Source organism: Macrobrachium rosenbergii, chromosome 5 (genome assembly GCF_040412425.1).
Source record: "Macrobrachium rosenbergii isolate ZJJX-2024 chromosome 5, ASM4041242v1, whole genome shotgun sequence".
NCBI lineage: Eukaryota > Metazoa > Arthropoda > Malacostraca > Decapoda > Palaemonidae > Macrobrachium > Macrobrachium rosenbergii.
Window position 1 is genome coordinate 65,077,809 of NC_089745.1, and position 21,088 is coordinate 65,098,896.

Sequence of the window (21,088 nt, forward strand, 5' to 3'; positions counted from 1 at the left end):
TTAAATTGTAATTACTGAAACAAGTCACGTGTAATATCTGGCTCGTGTATCTAATCTTGAACCTTAGAACTTTAAGGTTAAAAAGTGCACAAGTCTCTCATTCATCTTTAAATCTATCTTTGGAGGTTTTGCCGTTGCCATGGTAATAAAATCTTTGAGTTATGGTGATCTTGTGCCCAAATAAATTAAATTAAAGCTCGCTGAGAAGCCTCTCATCTTTTTTCCGTAATTTATGTATTGATTTTTCGTCAAAAATGTCTTTTTGATGTCTAGAAATTTTTTCTTAGAATCCATCTCTCAGGTAAAATATCAGTATAAAGTATCTTTGATCTTATTATGATTATCGTGTGATGGTGGTTATCTGGGTGGCGGCGCAACGGGCTTGAATAATTTCGCATATTTATTAGTACCGTTGATGAGTTATTAAAGGCGGGATGCCAGGGAACTGTTGAGAGTGTTATACAAATTATAAAGCCGTGTTATCATCGTCACGGTCACTGTAGGGAGAACTGGTTTCCTGTGGTGGAATTGGCTTCTACGTTGTTGTGTTCGATAATTATTACATTCTTGTCATTTTTATGGTAGTTTGGTGCCTGGGATCTTTTAGAATCCAAAACATTTTGTTCCTTAAAGTAATTATGAATTAAGATATCGTTTTAGAATAAGTGTTTCTGGACTGGGTAAAAGGCACATTACATTAATTTTTCTCAATGGAATGGCAACGATATATATATATATATATATATATATATATATATATATATATATATATATATATATATATATATATATATATATATATATATATATATATATATTGTATATATAGATTGTTAAACCTTATATATATATATATAATATATATATATATATATATATATATATATATATATATATATATATATATATATATATTTTTGACTGTTAGACCATGAATAGTTTCTTATATAGAGGACTGTATTATTAAATGTTTCCAAGATCTTGTGACTTAATACCAATTTAAGAGAATTGAAAATCATCTAAGGAGACAAATTTATTAATAACATGGCTCTACCAGAAGCAGAGAGGAAATAGCTTGAAATTTAATTGTAGTTTAAAACGTTTGGATTATAAATAATGGAAAGAATCTGATTTTCTTCGAAATGGTTTCATTACAGTGATTGAGGAAATAAGAAAAAAAGGAAGGTTGTATATTTTCTGTTTTCTCCAATACATAAGATAATTGCCATGTTCCGTGCGACGCTTGACACATTTCAAAGACGATTAATTCCCCAACGAAGTCACTGACGGTAGTTTCAACACATCTACATCAATTCTGGTTTAAAAATTCATGTTGTCTTCCATTATAACAATCTAGCTAAATCCCCTGATCGATGCTCCTAGTGCGTGAGAATTATTTACTAAATAATGTACTTGATTATATATTCCTGTTGAATTCATGGTTTTATACGTAGAATCAACTCACCTCATTATAAACTTGATGCCTGAAATAATAATAATAATAATAATAATAATAATAATAATAATAATAATAATAATAATAATAAACGGATTTATTTATTCATATTTATTTATCTATACATCACTTAAGAAGATGGTTGACAAAATACACGCGCGCGCACAGACTCACAGACAGCCAAACAGACAGACAGACTCACGCACACACACAAAAACACACACACACACACACACACACACACACACACACACACACATATATATATATATATATATATCTCATCAAAATTAAATATAATAAAGATGATGTTGACATCCTCTGCCCTTGGTCAAAATAACATTTAATTCTTTAACATTTCCAACGGTTTGCAAGGCTTGTGGGAATGTTACCTAGATTGTATTAAAAAATATTTATTCCCCAGAATAACAAACAGTGGAAGAGGAGTCCATAATTGATGTAGTTTTAAATTTCTCTGTTTTGTCAAGTCTCGACGAATTCCGTATGCCTATAAAAATTACAAATTAAGTTAAATTCAGATGCTGGATTGTTTTTATAAGAAAAGGAATGCTGTATGTCTGTCTAACCTTCTATTTTAAGGACAGGTAAAAATAATTTTTCCTTCGTGATTACATTTTGCTCTGATCTTACCTTTTTTGTGGCTTTATTGGGTTTTAATAAATCTGAACGATGGCAGCATAATACTTTTATGAAGTTATGTAGTAATCTATATCAGAATGTTTAAATTCATACGAATTACATACACACACATACATATGTGTGTATATATATATATGTATCATACAAACACACATACCTATATATATACATAAAACTATTATTAATGTTTATATATATATATATATATATATATATATATATATTTGTTTGTATATATATATATATATATATATATATATATATATATATATATATATATATATATATATAAAAACATTAAGCTTTGAATGTCATGTAATATCAAACACACACAACCTCGGAATAAGATTCACGTACCGAAGGGGTTTTATAAATGATAAGCGATTCGTCACCGTAGAGACTCGAACTCCCGAATGGTTTGGAAGCGACGACTTTCCAGTGACGGTAGCCGTTGGACCGTCACTGAAAAGTCGTCGTTTCCAGACAATTCGGGAGCTCGAGTCTTTCTGACGCCAAATTGCTTATCACTTAAAAAATCCACCTGGGTATATATATATGAATGCTATTCCGAAGATGAGTGAATTTGATATTAAACGACATTTATAGCTTAATATCTGTGAATATATAAAAATGTCGTGGTGTATGTGACAAACATTCGTGTATATATATAATATATAAATATATATACATATATACATGTATAATACAAATATCGTGTAATATAATATGTAACATATAACACCGAAGGGGAATATTGATAATCGATTTCGTTAGTGCGTCACTAGTCCTGATTCCTCGTCCGTCGCTGGTTTCGATCCCAGGGACGGTGGACTTATTATCAACTTAAAAATTCCCTTCGGTAACATATATATGATATATTATTTCCGAGGTATAATTGATATATATTTGTATTTCTGATTGTATATGAATCACGGTGATGTGATAAATAGTCATATATATATATATATATATTATATATATATATATATATATATATATATATTATATATATATATATATATATATATTATACTTTATATACATATATACATACATACAGCTGTATATGTATTTATATATACATATATATACATATATATGTGTGTGGGTGTGTGTGTGTGTGTGTGAATTTTGTGTCATTCAAACTCTTAGTATCTCTGTCACACTGTGAAGGCTCAGCTTGCAGTATCATATTACAACCGAAATATATCTGTTCATTGACAGGCAATTAATGGTTATTAAAATGACGATATTGACTCACATCCAAACCCCACCATTCTATACCCTTGTAATCATCATATTTGCAAAACTACGAATTATATAATATCAAAGGACTGTGTACATGCCTGCCGCCCACGCTGAATATAATGAAGTCTTTTGAATTCATTTAGGCTCCCGTAAAAACAAAGTGAACTCCCTCACGCAAGCGCAGGAAGTTCATCGTAAGGCGAATAAAAGCCTGTCTCCAGAGGATCAAATTCCATTAGATGCGAGAGCACTATCCTCCCCCCCCCTCCCTTATTCCAACCTCTGTTTATCTTTCTTCATCCAAATCTCGCAGAATCGATGAAGAGTAGACTCACTCATTGCTAGTTTCCTGAATTCGAGAGGAATGCTTTAAAGTGTCAGTAATAAGTAGATGCCAGTCATTTCAGTTTATCTGATTTTGTAAACGTTTAGTTTTTCGTAAGTGTAAATACCAGTAGAAGCAAACCTTTACACTTTACTAGCCCTGGAATGAGAAATAAAAGAAGGAAAAGGAAGGAAGCGATAAATCTGCCTCATTAAGGAGGTGTGGTATCTCTGTTCGGGAAAACAACTGTAGAAATAGAAGTTTAAAGCTTGGCAGTTGAAGGGAAGGTCACGGAACCCCTAATCCCGATTTACCAATTTGTTGGAAATAATTAATGATACTTAGTTTTAATCTGATTTCAAAATGGTTAGATTGTGGAATAAATATCAGCCATGTGAATGAGAATTTTAAATTTCACCAAGATAAATTTTCCAGGTATTCAGAAAAATTAGCAATATATCATGGAGTAACAGTGTTTTATTACGAGCTGCTTTTGGAAGCAAGAGCCCGTGCTGGCTCATATGGTCAGCTCAGTAACTAACAGGGCAAGGCATCTTAATACATTATGATGTAAAGTATTAATTTTAAGTTCTCTTGTATTGATCATACTATACATTTACAACGGCATTTGTAAATTCGTGTGTCTTACATTTCCTGCCAGTGGGGATTCATAAAATTATGAATCAATTTCCTTGCTCTTATTTGTTATATAATTGGTAATGTTTCGTGGTCAATAATGATGCATATATTCGTGATCCGTGTTCTGCTCACTCATCCTGGAGGGACCATTCTTTAAGTGTGGCCAAGTCTCTTCCGGAAATGAGAAAGCGAGAAGGGGGAGAGAAAACAAAACTCGGAATTCGGTCCCAGAGGAAACTTGCTAAGTTTAGTCAACAACGGATTTATAGCGAGTTGGAGAAAAGTTTAATGTTCCAGAACGTGCCTCTGATGAGCGGAGTAAGCGAGAAAGGATTTTTCTCCATTCTTAATTTCTCTAATGGGAAGAAGAAACCAAGCTTCGGCTTAATACTGTGAGGAAAAGACGGATTGTCGGAAGCGGTGATTAGTTTCTTTTGATTATAACTGCGTTGGGAATGAGAGTGTGTTTATTTGTCATTTTCAGGTCATTTTAATTTATTTTTATTTTTTTAGGAACAGTTTTTCCTAGAAGTAACAATAAAAGGTAGATCGATAGGAAATGCTTTCTTTTTGAAGTTGTGATGCCGTTGCTGGGTTTGTTGTTATTTTGTGATATATATATATATATATATATATATATATATATATATATATATATATATATATATATATATATATATATATATATATATATATATATACATATACACACACATACAGGATATATATATATATATATATATATATATATATATATATATATATATGTGTGTGTGTGTGTGTATATTATATATATATTTATATATATACAGGAAAAGTATCTTTTTTAGATGACGTTTGCGGTATTGTTGTTAGTGCATGTTTGTGAGAGACGTAAGTGGATTGTTTTTTTTCTTGCTATCGGAGCCTTCTCCCTTAAATTATTTTGTAATCCGTTTTGAACATTTCTTCTGTGATTTGAGATAACTGCTACAATTTATTGCCGTGACAAAGGCCCACTGATTCTTTGTGAGAGATTTCCATCTTTTTGCAAGGAGGTTGAAGGTGGCATAGTTTTTGCACAAGATTTGCTGACGCAGATTAAACGTAACAAAAAGAAAGAAGTAAAATATGCGCCGAAGTTTCTTCGGTGCAATCGAACTTTCTGTACAGCCGCTACAGCATATAATCAAATAGATCTATCTTTAGGTTGTCTCGGTGTAATGCTGTATGAGCCGCGGCCCGTGAAACTTTAACCAAGGCCTGGTGGTGGCCTATCCCATATCGTTGCCAGAAGCACGATTATGGCTAACTTTAACCTTAAATAAAATAAAAACTACTAATGCTAGAAGGCTGCAGTTTGATATGTTTGATGATATGTTTGTTGGATGATCAACATACTAATTTGCAGCCCTTTAGCCTCAGTAGTTTTTAAGCTCTGAGGGCGGACAGCAAAAGTGCTGACAGAATGAAGTGCGGACGGACAGACAAAGCCGGCACAATAGTTTTCTCTTACAGAAAACTTGAAAAGCAATACTTTGTCGAAGACTATATGTTGCGATGGGGCTTTATTAAAATTACAAGAAAAATTTTATTTGGAAAATTAATTTGCATGAGAATACTATTAAACATGAAATTGCATGGAAAAAGGTACCGGTTTATTTGGAATGGAATTTGAGTAGAACTGTATATTAGACCTTAGAATTCCTTGGAAAAATATAATAATGACAGTTACCTGGAAACGTATATTAAGCTTTAGAATTGAGCGGAAGAGTGCAGTATGAATGAGTATAACAAATGACCGGTACAGAGACACGTTCGTTAAACTATAGAATTTGTAGAAGAATATAAGAATAAAACAGTTACATGGAATTGCGTGAAAATTTCTGAAAGATATAATTACCCGTAATTACACGTAATTACCCGTAATTACACGGAAACTATATTAGAGAAAAATTAAGTTACGTGGAATAGTATACTGAAGATTTAACTTCCTTGGGAAAGTATATGGAAAGAAATGGAAGTTCCGTGGAAAAGTCTATCGAACCTTGGCACTGTGAGGAAAACCTCGGGGAACCATAATACCTAAGCCCAGAACCCGTTCGCTGTTTTGAATAATGGGAGCGTTTTACAAAGATGGAGAATAAACGATCGAACGAGCAGAAACTTGGAGAATTCTTAATCTTCATCTATTCCCCGATGCCGAGTAAACAGTCGAAGAGAAATGAAGAAAAATGACGGTTGCCAGCTGAGAGCGGTTTATCGTCTTATCCTCCACAGCGATATTGGGAGGTCATATGAAGGCCAAGAAGGCACACTGTGTTTACTGAGGCGCGCGCTCAATCCTTCCACCATATTTTGATAGAGGTGGGGCGTGATGGACTCCTTCCGCTGAATTCGGGTATTTATCTGTTTCTGGGCTGGAGGTTCATCATCATCTTTTGACCTGATTTGATCCTGGTGTTTGTTTCTTTATGATAATTAGAGACCTCCTGTCTCTGACTGAAGAGGACCTGTGTTTTGGTAAGGGCTTTCCTCTCATTGTTCTGTGCCATAACGGGAATAATTCGGAGAACATTGAAGAGGGAATTCTAATGCTTTTACCATTCGTCATTTACATCTATATTCTGTCATTTGTTATTCCGCGGATTCTCTCATGTGCTTTTTGTGTTTCCGTATCTCCTCCATTAAAAAACGCGGGATCGCCCCCCCATACCGAACTTCTCTTGATTCCAGAGCTTTGCTTTGAAATTTATTGGGAAATATTGTGGTGCTTAAGAATGGCAATGCATTGGTATTCCTGTTGACAACATTTGTAGAAATACTCTTTTGTCTAAGTAAACAAGTAAAGACCCATATTTATTCTCTTTGTCGAGATGACGCTGAGAAACTTAGTTTATACTTTAAAGTGTATTTTCGTCGTCATCACTTTTCACCATACCTCCATTCATTCTATCTGTTAGGTTTCCATGCACTTCCTAAGACATTTATATTTCTGTGTCTTCCTTTTATCATTTCTACTTCCTCGACTATTACACTTTTCCACTTAAAGTACTGTGTCTCGTGTTGTTTCTCCAAAGTTTTCCTTGGCTTAATCAGTTTCTCTTTCATTACGTTTACGTTTTTTAGCCTCCTCTTTCTGTCGCTCTAAACTTATCGCTGCGCCTTGAAGAATCTCTTCTCCTGGGCGGGCCTTTCATCCTCTTCACATATTCTTTCTCCTTAAGTATTTTTATGCTCGCCTACTGCAGTCTCCACGAGGCACACACTCGAAAACATTTCAAACACTCCAGATGCTCCTTCTTTGCTTTTAACTGGTACCCATTTTATTTTTCATACCATGGTCTCTTTTAAATAGAAGGTTTTCCTTTCCTGTGTTATCAAATTGTCTCGTTTTAGTATTAGTCTGTTCACATTCAAAAGACGAACTCTGCCACAAGAGCATAAACGATTTTATTATTCTGCATTTATCGAGACCATAGTAAGGGTCTAGCTGCTTTTTGCTCTGTCAGATTCCATGCTTTCTCTATCCTACTTTGAATACTCGTTTACTCTTGTCTCGCAAGTTTTTCCTCCTAAAATAAAGTTATGACTTATATCTTGAAATCATTTATTCCAGAGGTTAAACTCTTTGAAATACTTGGTACTACAAGGTCATTTTTAGTTTTCTGCAAAAGAAAACTATTGAGATGGCTATTTGTCTGTCCTTCCGCACCTTTTCTGTCCGCCCTCAGATATTAAAAACTACTGAGGCTAGAGGGATGCAAATTGGTGTGTTGATCATCCACCCTCCAATCATCAAGCATACCAAATTGTAGCCCTCTAGCCGCAGTAGTTTTCATTTTATTTAAGGTTAAAGTTAGCCATAATCGTGCGCCTGGAACCGCCGAGACCAATTCCGGAGGCTCCGCCGACGTACCTACCCTCGACAGCATCTCGGGAGCAACTGAGCCCACCCGGCCGTAGCTGAAAGTTTCATACTGCAGCACATCGAGGAGTTTCATACAGCATGATACGCTATACAGAAAACTCGATTCTTCGGCTCATTTTTTACTTGTTATTTTTATTGTTACTGAAAAGCTTATCATAAGTTTAAAGATTCAGTCTTGTAAATGTTCCATGTAAGGCCGCCACCAAATTCAAATAGGGCTTCACTTAACATTCAGAAACATTTTAATGACCCTTAACTTTTCTGTATCGTGAAAGGAAACTACACTTAACCCCTTCGGTTAGCATCGCCCTACTTCCAGCGGAAAGACTTACTTTTTTTATATAACCTAAGAGCCACTTTTGGATGAGTCTTCGAATGACCTTATGGTCTTCCAGACTGAGTACCAGGCACCGCTAACCTTGCCCCATTATTTCCTGGTTTACTTGACTTCCTTTCTTCATTCTTCCCCGTCACCTTTGGTCAATCATTCTAAAAACACTCTCATCCTTTTCACAAAGAACCCATTAATATATATTCATCAAATCATGATTTTTTTTAATCCTGCAATCATTCTTTGAAATCCTCTGAAAATTCATCGTTTCCTTTCTTCCGCTGTTATTAGAGTCTGGAGGCATCAAACATCAAGTCACTCAATTTTGTGAATTTCATTCTACCCAGTGCAGCTGGATTTTTTATTTCAATTCCTGATAGTCTACAGAACATTGTATATGCGGCAAAGCTCTCTTTGCAGCAGAAATATTTTGGTACTCAATCTTTTTATTGATGTTCTCATCCCATGAGACATGCATTAATGGCCGGAGCCATTGGCAGTTCCTAGGGAAGTATCGACAAAGTGGTGACATTCACTTGTACCGTTTGTGTTCCTGGACTATTCAGATATGTGAATATCTGAATGCACAGTGTATTCTTTTGTTTAAATTTTACTATATACACGCGTATTAATTCAATGTTTCCTTATGACTGTGCTCGTGCAGTGTGACTTCTATTCTGCTTTTGGGTTCCGGCGTCATTCCCCCCTTTTAGTCCCCATGTCAGATTAAAACGGGACTAGCATTAATCCCATTCCCAATCAATACCCCTGGTCGTGTTAAACTGAAATGAAAAGAGTCCTGGGAACGGAGAGAGAGAGAGAGAGAGAGAGAGAGAGAGAGAGAGAGAGAGAGAGAGAGAGAGAGAGAGAGAGAGAGAAACGAACTGAAGAGAAAAGGTGATAGCCGTCTGCTTTTTTAATCGTTTCTTTACGGACTTGAAGGTTTCAAAGACAGGAGAAATGTGTGTAAAGTCAGCAGCATTTAATATAGGCATTTCTGTCTTAAAGGCTAGGAATTATTATTGGTTAACGTTATTATGTTTTTGGATGACCAAACGTGAAAAAAGGGAGAAGCGGTGACCATATACATCATGATGGCACTTTTAAATCATGATTTTGTTTTTATTCATGACTATTCTAGTGAAAGCGTTATTTTGTTATGAAACATATTTTTTCTTCAGGTGAGCATAAAATCCTGCGTTCGTTTTTTTTTTTTTTTTTTTTATTTACGCAATGGACTTGAATGGAGAGAGAGAGAGAGAGAGAGAGAGAGAGAGAGAGAGAGAGAGAGAGAGAGAGAGAGAGAGGAGGTATGTTTCTTAGTGTAATGTCAGGGTCTCATTCCATGTCGTTATAATCTTCGGTATATATAGAGGGAGAGAGAGAGAGAGGAGGTATGTTCCTCAGTGTAATGTCAGGGCTCATTCCATGTTATAATCTTCGGGAGAGAGAGAGAGAGAGAGAGAGAGAGAGAGAGAGAGAGAGAGAGAGAGAGAGAGAGGAAGGCTGTTCCTCAGTGTAACGCTCATTCCATGTCGTTATAATCTTAGGTATGCCCGAACATCAGGCCAGGTAGCTCTAATCAAACATTTCATCGCGTAAATTAAGTGATTTAGAGGAATTCGGAAATTTTTCGCCATGAACCAATTCTCAGATTCAGCCTCAAGGATCGTAAAATGCCGAGGTTTTAAAGGGATTGCACCACTGCCAGGGCCTTTAGCATTTTCTTTCGGTTCTCTCTGCGTAGGGTATTTTATGCGAGTATGTACGTGTGAAATTGATCGGGATGATTTAAATGTTGCAAAGTAATCAGTATTAATCGATTTAGTGTTGCAGAGTAATCACCAACAATTTCCAGAAGATTTTGTTCTATGTGAATTTCTCTCTCTCTCTCTCTCTCTCTCTCTCTCTCTCTCTCTCTCTCTCTCTCTCTCTCTTATTGTAACTATTCGACAGATTGTAAGTTCAGAGCACTGTAAATTCCTTGATAAAATCTTGATAATTTCCAGAAGGTTTTGTTTCTCTCTCTCTCTCTCTCTCTCTCTCTCTCTCTCTCTCTCTCTCTCTCTCTCTCTCTCTCTGATATTGTAACTATTCGACAGATTGTAAGTTCAGAGCACTGTAAATTCCTTGATAAAATCTTGATTTATATTTTCTCTCGGTTGTTAACTCCTCACCTCACCCTTTATCGAAGTGTTCTTTAAGACACGGAGCTCCTTTCGCTGAAAGGACGAAGTGGCCCCCCAAATTGGATGAAATTGTGTTGGTGTTTTTCTGTAGTTCGTTCTGCTCAAGACCAAAACACTTCCATATCTTACTGAATTGTGTCCAACTCTTTCTACTTTAATTCTTTTTTATAACTGTTATATATTCAGTAGTCTCTTTTTTCATCCTAGACTGACGTAGTGAACTGTTTGGTTTTGAATCGTGTACTGCGAGTTGATAGCCTTTTCTTCCTTTTTTCCAGAGCCAGTTGTTTATAACAGTTCTGTGTAAGTTACGGTTGTCTAACTGACCTCTTTTCTGCTACACCATATTTCTCAAGTGATGTTCGTTCAAATAGTTCAAAATTTTAATCTTGGCGACAGATGCTTGATATTTAGAGGTTCATTTATAGGTGATACGTCTTTTAATCGTAATATGAAAAGTACGATGAATTTTTGTCTTCTCCTGTGAAAAAGGAAAATAGTCAGCCTTCCTTTCCCTCAGAAGTAAAGGGAGCAGCCATTTTTAACTCCCGCACTCTCCTTCTCTCTTTTCGCCTCTCTCTTTGGAAAAGAAAATATTACCCTTTTAAAATCCTGTCTTAGCTTTTAATGGGACGATATGCAAATGAAAAGCAACGTCATCTAGATCTGGCGGAGACAGGAATGGACGAGGCGATTCGAAGATCATGAAAAGGAGGAAGTCGGCCTTGGAAGAGCCGGCGTTGATTCAGAAATATTTTCACTGTCAACATTTTTATTGCCATTTTATATAGTCGCTTTGACAAGAGGGATCTGTTGGTTATACAGCAAGAAGGAGTCTACGTTTGTTGCTTTGCTGTTATTTTTTTATTTGTTTATATAGTTAGATAATAGGACAGCAAGAAAAGTATAGAGTCTACACACACACACACACACACACACACACACACAGCAAGAAGGAGTCTACGTTTGTTGCTTTGCTGTTATTTTTTTATTTGTTTATATAGTTAGATAATAGGACTTAGATTGCTCAGAAATTTGTGAAAAGTATAGTAGAGTCTACACACACACACACACACACACACACACACACACACACACACACACACACACACACACACACACACAGCAAGAAGGAGTCTACATTTGTTGCTTTGCTGTTATTTTTTATTTGTTTATATAGTTAGATAATAGGACTTAGATTGCTCTGAAATTTGTGAAGAGTATAGTAGCATCTACACACACACACACACACACACACACACACACACACACACACACACACACACACACACACACATCTTGATAAAAACTGTGGTAACTTTTTATTCGATACAAGAGTAGATCTGCCTTTTTAGGGGTCAGGCTGGACCTTAGGCAACTGATGTTAAAACCATTCTCAAGTTTTTTTCAAACTCAAGACTGCCTTCTCTACTGACCTATGGATTATTACCATAAACTATTCAGTAGTTTAACCAGACCACTGACTCACATTTTGAGACCCATGTGAATGGATGGACATGTATCGTTACTGAGATGTGAGTTTGAAACTGAGGTGTGAATTTGAAACTAGTCTAAATTGAGAAGTTGGACAGCTAAGTGGGAGGAGATTAGAGGAATCGAATAACAGATAAAAGCCAGAATGCAATCCATAAACAACCGTTTGTACTGCCCGTAGTATTTACAATTCTGGTAGCATTGTCCATTACATAGTGATAAGGATAAGAAAATTGACAGGGTTTCTGAGCCTTGTGTCGCCATATATTGTTTATATGACAGTCATAGTGCCACTGTAAGGAGGAAATTATGTTATTTACTATTAACAAGGATGATATTATTATCATTATTATTATTATTATTATTATTATTATTATTATTGTTATTATAAAAAATTTAAGTATACTTTAGTTTAACCAGACCACTGAGCTGATTAACAGCTCTCCTAGAGCTGGCCCGAAGGATTAGATTTATTTCACTTGGCTAAGAACCAATTGGTTACCTAGCAACAGGACCTACAGCTTATTGTGGAATCCGAACCACATTATAGCGAGAAATGAATTTCTATCACCAGAAATAAATTCATCTAATTCTTCATTGGCCGGTCGGCGAATCGAGCGCGGGGCCAGCAGAGTGCTAGCTGAGACCGGTACCCAACCGTCCAATGAGGAACTTACTATTATTATAAGAGAAAAGAATTTTGTTAATGATGAAAATGATAGAATCATGCGAAAGCTAACAAAAGATTTTCAGAGAATAAGACCAAGGAAGTGAATGCAGAGCGGGATCTTATGCACACATACTAGGTATTTAGGGATTTAATTGGGATAATTGACAGCAGTGCGGTTTCTGGTGATGATAGAAATATAGTTTGGGAAGATTTTTTGCTCTTGAAATGGATGAAATTTAATATGAATTTTAAATGATGGCCATGGAAGTTGTTGTGTATTATTATTATTATTATTATTATTATTATTATTATTATTATTATTATTATTATTATTATTACAAATAATCTAATATTTACATGGAATAAGACTGCAAGACCAGCAACCGGATAAGTTTCCATAGGGTATAATGCCTGTCTGTGAAAATAGAGAAGAAAGGAATCAATAAACAGATAAATATTAATTGATAAATGTTTACATACTTAAAAATGCAAATAAGATTGTAACGTTTAAATGCACCGGACATCACAAAGAGCTGCTAGTGAGACGGCAGTGGCAGTGATAATATAGTTAGTCCAAAGCATATTTAGGTAATGTTCGTGTTATGGGGTAAAGTCCAATGCGTACTATATATATATATATATATATATATATATATATATATATATATATATATATATATATATATATATATATATATTATATATATACATACTACTTTATATATATACAGTATATATATATATATATATATATATATATATATGTATACTGTATACTTTATATATATACAGTATAGTATATATATATATATATATATATATATATATACATACATACATACATACATACATACATACATACATACATACATACACACACACATATATAATTATATACACACACACGTTTGTGAGTGTCTGATGCATTCGTGCGCGCGCGTGCACCTGTATCAAAGAATTAGAGAAAAATTACCTGGAACACTGTATTTCTATTAAAGAGTTCTTAAAGTTTAACGGCAGTTTCAAGCGTTAATGGATATAAAGTCATTACAATAAACTGAAGTTCCGGAGCTACGGTATTACGTGACTTGAAAGTATACATTTACCTGATGTGACAGAGCATTGGTGCGGTAGGGGAATGACAGAATCGTCCTGAAAAACTCTGAAAACATGAGTTTTATAAAGAAAAAGAAAAAAAAAGAGATACGGGTTACTCATATTCCAAAAACCGCACAATACCGCGCTTTCTGAAAATGGCCGCTGTCGAGTAACTAATCGCTCGCTCTACTGACATGGAAATGGTTTCATTTTAAAAGTTAGGCCTTGCAGTTTATGCTCATTGACAAAGAGTATTCCGGCAGAGCAAAAAAATATTAAAAAGTCGAGTCACCGACCATTCAGAGTCCACTTACCACACCTCCGAAATTGTTCATAGATATGAGGTTTTTTTTTATTTGTTTGAACAGTTATTTCACTTTTGATTTTTGCCTAGCTTGACCACATTTTATAAAAACTACATACAAGATGCTTTTTTTTAAACTGCGAATTTATATCCAAAATATTATAGACAATTATTAACTATCACTGATGTTGTGAATGCTGTTGCTGTGGTTATAGTCGCAAAAATGTCGGCAACGCAACACAAGTGAAATGAGAGCATAGCAAATCCTGATTCGTCATTGGTAAAGGTTGTGTGTCAAGGAAAAGATTAAAAGAAATATACATGAAGAATTTAACATGAAAAGTTCAAGGGATGTAAAGAAGTTTAAGAAATGGAAACATAATAAGAAATAAATTCTAATATGAGAGTGAAATTGGAGTAAAAACGAATTAGTCCTGTCTCGCTATAAGATTAATTAAATGAAATAACAGTGAAACTGAACGGAAAGCGGATTCCTATTATTAAATTCGTCACAGTTATTCAAATAGCTATGATAATAAAACCGAGTGGATCTGTTTGTCCTCCCCCAGGTGACAGTAGGGAGACATGACACAGCCACCCACCCCCTGCAAACCGGTTTGTCCGCCCCTGACAGGGGCGGCTCAGGTAGGGGAACGGGAGGGTAGGGGGGGGAAATCCACCCTCCTCCTGCAAACCTGTTTGTCTGCCCCGAGTGGGGGTGGGGTAGGTAGGGGAGCAGGAGGTTAGGGGAGACAGCAGCGCCGGGTTCCAGCTCGCGTAGCGGGCGCCAGCAAACTCGTAGTAATTATAATTAACAAGGTTCCATAAAATGCCATACATAAATGTAAAAGAAGAGAAGTATAAATCATAAGAAACCAAACGGATAGATATATATGCATTCATAAAAAAAAATATACATTCTGATGGCAGATGGCGCCACAGTAATAAAGAAAGAAAATATCTTAATATTGGAACTAAAGCACAGCTGCAGAAGACAGCGTTCCACGGCTTTATTGCTTTAGCTTGTGACGAATATGAAAGTTACATCGGCGTTGTGTGATTAAATTAGACAAAGAACGTCTTAATGCCATGCATATTATTGTCCTTAATGCTCTCTCTCTCTCTCTCTCTCTCTCTCTCTCTCTCTCTCTCTCTCTCTCTCTCTCTCTCTCTCTCTCTTGTTTACCTATCATCACAGAACACTTTATTCCATCATGTCCTTCGGGAATGACTACGACTGCTTCCGTAACATTTCAGATGTAGAAACAGGTATTGGGTACGGCATCGGTTGGAGGTACATGCGAGTCACAAAATATCAGAATAACGGTAAACAAACAGGAAAACGAAGGGATCTCTTTCGCTCCTGCAAGGTTGAAAGAAACATTATATGAAGTATTTAGCTTTTGCTTCATCAAAGAAATTCAAGAGAAGGAATTGAAAGCCCCCGGTGATTTTCCCAATACTTTTTACATTCCTAATCAGATCCCCAATACTAAAGTTTTTTTCTTTGGTTGGGGGGGGATTGGGGTAGTGGGTCCCGTTGAGGCGGGAACCCCAGCTGATTTGTGATTGCTTGCAGCAATTTCGAACACTGGTTTAGACAGGTGGGCGTGAGTTTTCATTACCTTCAAGTATTTATGTACGAAAATATTTTGTGTGTGGAAGTCGGCAGCCCTCGGAGTGCACGCTTCTTTCCCTCTTACTGACAGGCTTTAGAATTCTCGTCCCGCACCTAGTTCGTGGTTAGACCCCCCCCCCCTTACTGGTTGCTTCGATCCTGGGCAAGATAAGGGTAGTAGGTTGGTCAGTCCATGTGCCTACCGACGAAATACAAAGGTATACCATTTACTTTCGTAAATATCAAAGGATTTTTGTAAAATATATATATATATATATATATATATATATATATATATATATATATATATATATATATATATATATATATATATATAATGTATAACAAAAGTTGCTGCGTAAACCTACCATAAGATCGTGTGCTGATAGCTAATATGGTTGTGTAAGGAAAAACAAGAGGTAGGAAAACTTCCCCTTTTTCTCGAGGTTCGGCCAAGTAGAGGCCGTAACGATAGGTCAGGAGTGCGATTACGCCATTATGTGATTATGTTGTTATGTGATTATGCGATTATGTTATCTGAAAGGAACCCCTTTCAATTCAGTGATTTTTGTTCTTTTGTTCGGAAAGCGAAGATAGTAGTGAGCTACTACTGTAATTTCTAAAATACGAAATCTTGTAGATATGGAAAATTAAAGAAACAATTGGATATAATGAGAAACCCAAAATCTTGTGATTCGAAGAGAGTCTCTTTGGTGAAGCTGCAGAAGAATTCTAACAATGGAAATATCTTAATGTTCGAATTCAGCGACAGGAAGAATCTTAGATTTCCTGGGGCAAAGTTGAATGTTATCTGATAGTAACTTCCTTCCTTGGCGAACCAAAGAGGCTATTGTTAGCATCTATTTTCAGGCGATACTATCTTCATGTAATATTTAAACGTTATCGTTAAAGAGAATGACATTAATGAGATATGAACACAATGGAAATGTTCTGCGTGTGTGTGTATGTGCATATATATATATATATATATATATATATATATATATATATATATATATATATATATATATATATATATATATACACACAAATATATATCCATACGTACATACATACATACATACTAGCTGACCAGCCTGGCACTGCCCAGGAAAATTCTGAATGGCAACCGATAAACTCTTTCTCTCTCTCTCTCTCTCTCTCTCTCTCTCTCTCTCTCTCTCTCTCTCTCTCTCTCTCTCTCTGTCTGTCTGTCTCTCTCCTTTTAAGATAGTTGCTTCAATTACAATGCCCAACATTTTTGATATTTTATATTTCACCTCTTCTCACCCCCTATTCCTATCGGGGCTGAACTTGGACTTGAAGGGTATCGGGAGTGTAACCATTCCTCTCAGCGACCTCGAAAACTATGGATTAGACACTAATATCTGTCGTTTTCGGTTATTTTTACATGTCACCCCCTCCCACTTTGGTGCCAGTGATGTCTTAACCCCCACAGTATTCTTTTGCAGAAAGTAAGTCATGTATACCAAAATGAAGCATGATAAACCTGTAGAGTTTGTTTAGTTACTAAGTCTACTACAGGCAGAACCAGCCCGGTTTCAGGGAAGCCCTTCTATCTCTCCTGTCTTAAAAATAATGGCATCGATATACCATATGTTTCAGGTATTTTGCTTATGGGCTACCCAGATTTTCCTATCACCAGCGGTTCATTTTTCACTTGTACCCATAGCAGTACATTTCAGTTGATAAACTTATCGGATAGTAATGTAATCCAGCTTAATGGTTGGCAGTTTTAGTTTTTCTGTTATGGCTCTAATAGGGCCACACTGGAAACGTTTATAGGGTCAAAATGTTATATATCCGCAATGGCCCTTTCCAGATAGCAGCGTATAATTCGCCACCTTTGCTATATTAAATCGAATCTTATCTGCTCTTGGATGTCAGTAACTTCCAAGGATATTCATCATTTTAAACGAGATTGCTCGAAGTGGTAGCTTTTCTTTCCAGGTCATTCAATATTTAAACCTGTAATTTAATGATCAATAAGATTTTAATCACCGCAGTACAAAAAAATTTAGGAATTATGCCTAGACAAAAGTTTCAGGGATGCAACTTCGATTTTAGGACACTATTCTGGATACCTACACAAATTTTCTCGCTAGTGATTCAAGCTATTGGTGTTGTAGAGGTTTGGTTGTGCGCTACTTGTTTCATCATTATCTAATTTTTGTTTATGAATAATTTTCTAGATTTAATTTTCTTAGATCGTAATTCCTTTTATACGATCTGTCACGCCCTCACGATTCATTATTCTCGATCTGCATAACGTCATTATTCATTATTTACGGTCTTTCACTACATCGCAACTCAGTATATGCTTTCTGTCACGTCACTATTATTTATTTGTTTGGGTTGGGGATCTGTCACGACATTACGATTCATCATAAGCTATATATCATGACTTCACTATTCTTTATTTGTGGTTTGTCATGACATTACGACTCATTATTAGCCTTCTTTCACGACATGCCGATTCATTACAAGAGATCTGTCACGAATCTTTTTATGCCGTCTGTCATAGCGTTGTGATTCAATTTTTGCTCTCTGTCACGATAGCTCTTCTGTACTCTGCAGTATTTGGAAAATGTTTCAGGGTTGAATTTGGACCATACGTCACTGAGATGTACAAGAAACGACTCTACCGAAATTTGTAACTTGTAAATAGGAGTTATGACACAGGATCGATGAAGTTGTGTGAGGGAAATCGATAACAGTATTCCATTGGCTCGCTCACTCATACTTGTAAATGTTAGGTTAGTTGTAAGTGTTATTGGTTAGTTATAAGTGTTATTGGTTCCTGTTTATCCTTCTGCAGTGATTAAAGAATAATTACAGATGCGATGTATCTTATTTATAAATATAAGCAATACCCTTTGCCTACCTGAGCAGTATACCTCGTAAGATGTAGAGGTCCACTGTGCAGGTAAACAACAGCTACTCACTTTTTCTGAAGATGATATTTAATATCTAATTGTGGGGCTTCACTCATAAAGTCTAAGAGAGTTGTGAGTTGTCGTATATCTAATACATACTAACTATTATGCAGTGGATTTTTGATGATGTCTTTTATATATTGAGTCCCAATAGTGGACTTAACATACTAATGACTGCGGAGTCTGTGATCTTGCCATTCGATCTGGAAAATATAAAAAAATCACAGGTCGACTTGACAACTCTTAGGCTGCAGAAATAAATCATTGTGGTAATAATCTGTCACCTGTTCTTTCTGTTCATCTTAAATTACTGTAAATTTTATAACGTTAAATGTACTTTTATTCCTTCTGGTTTAAGGAAAGGGGAAAGCAAAGGAAGAAAGGTATAAAATAAGAGAGCTCTATTTTCGCGACGCGAGGCGCTAACCACACATCTTGTCAGCGCGAAGAGACAGTTCGCTGAAGACCCATTTCATGTTTACGGCATTATCCACATTCACCTGGTTTTTAGGCGACTTTTGCATTGGAATTTTGTGCTAGTGCTTTTAGAGGGGTTATTCCTAGTTTAAGATTTCACTTCCTCCTAACTTGTTTTGGTTTGCTATTTACATTGCAACGTTCGATCAAGTACATTAATTAATCTTTTAGTTACTTTTCACTCAAGCCATTTAGCTCCAATTAGACCGTAATGGAACTAAAGTGAACTCCCACAGTACCCCCATCTTTAACATGTTTATAATTCCACTATATTATTAAGTAAATCAGTTAGCTAATTTTTTCTTTACCCGTAATTCCCTGATACTAACTAGATTACAGATTATAGGAGGAGAATCGTCTCTATCTTTCTGTCTGTCTTACAGACAGTTGTAATTGGAATAAATACTTTATCGGTTGACAAAGTTAAATGTCCCTCAGCAGTTGTTTTGCATAAATGTGAAAAAAATTTTATTATTGCTTTTGGTACAAAAATAATTGGTGTAGTGGATGGCATTTTTGTTCATTGTATCGAAGACATCTGTTCATGCATAAGAGTAAGAGACATTTTCATTCTTTTTTAATGCAATTTATTTTGTTTACTAAACACTTGTAGGTTCATTACCTCGGTAACGTTATGTAAGCGTGAACGAGTTAAGATCAGAGTATCGAGTTGTCTCTCAAGTTCATGAATCTCATGTATTTCGAGATGGCTAAAAATCAGAGTTCTCTGAGCAGTATTCCATATATTTGGTTTATCAGATACCCTTCTAAGTTTATCACAAATCAAAATTTGAACTGAATTAAGGAGCCGTTGCTTCGAGAAAGAGGTTGAAAGTTCAGTGTTTTCTTTTGTCTTTGGTACTAGTAGAGAAATTGCAGACAATCAAGAGACTGGCGCGTGATTCCTCTTTACCTTTTTTTTTCCGAACACATCTCAATTTCCAGCTTCCTGTTTTTGTATTTATTTAACCCCAAGTATGAGAATGGTAATAAAAGAAATGTACCCCGTACGAAATAAATTATAGAATGATATTTATTACATACAACATCAGTACATATTTACGAAAGGCATGGGAATATTCCTGTTCGGTTTGGTTTTAGAGCAGAACTGAAACAGAAATCCAGATGTAGTCTGATTCGTTATATACGGAAATGTATTTTGTTGTACTGTACAGAATGTTTTATTGTTGGAACGTGTTTCTTCACCCATCACCAAGTAGATCTGTTAGAAATGCTTTATATATTCTTGTTACGTGTAACTGAAAACTTTAATAGTAAGGTTAAAAGTTATCATCGTAGCTATATAAATTGGCAAGAGAAAGATAAGGGAGAAAAATAAGCAGGGTCCAGCTTTTTATATCCGTTTTGTTTACAAAAGTAAATTGGAAAATATCGACCTTGATTGCTCTGTGTATATCCAGATTAAGCCACGCCGGGAAGGCCTGACAGCCGATTCCCCCAGCGGGGATGAGACCGTACCTCTCCCTGCAGTCATCTGGAACTATAATAGATACGGCTGTAAACTTATTGAATTGCAACAGCAAATACTGCCGGTTCGTCTCTCCGGCGGAAAATGAGAATTTTTTTTTTTTTTATATTTAGGATATGGTTTATTAGTGTATCATATTTTTATATATTCGTATACTCTCTCTCTCTCTCTCTCTCTCTCTCTCTCTCTCTCTCTCTCTCTCTCTCTCTCTCTCTCTTTTACG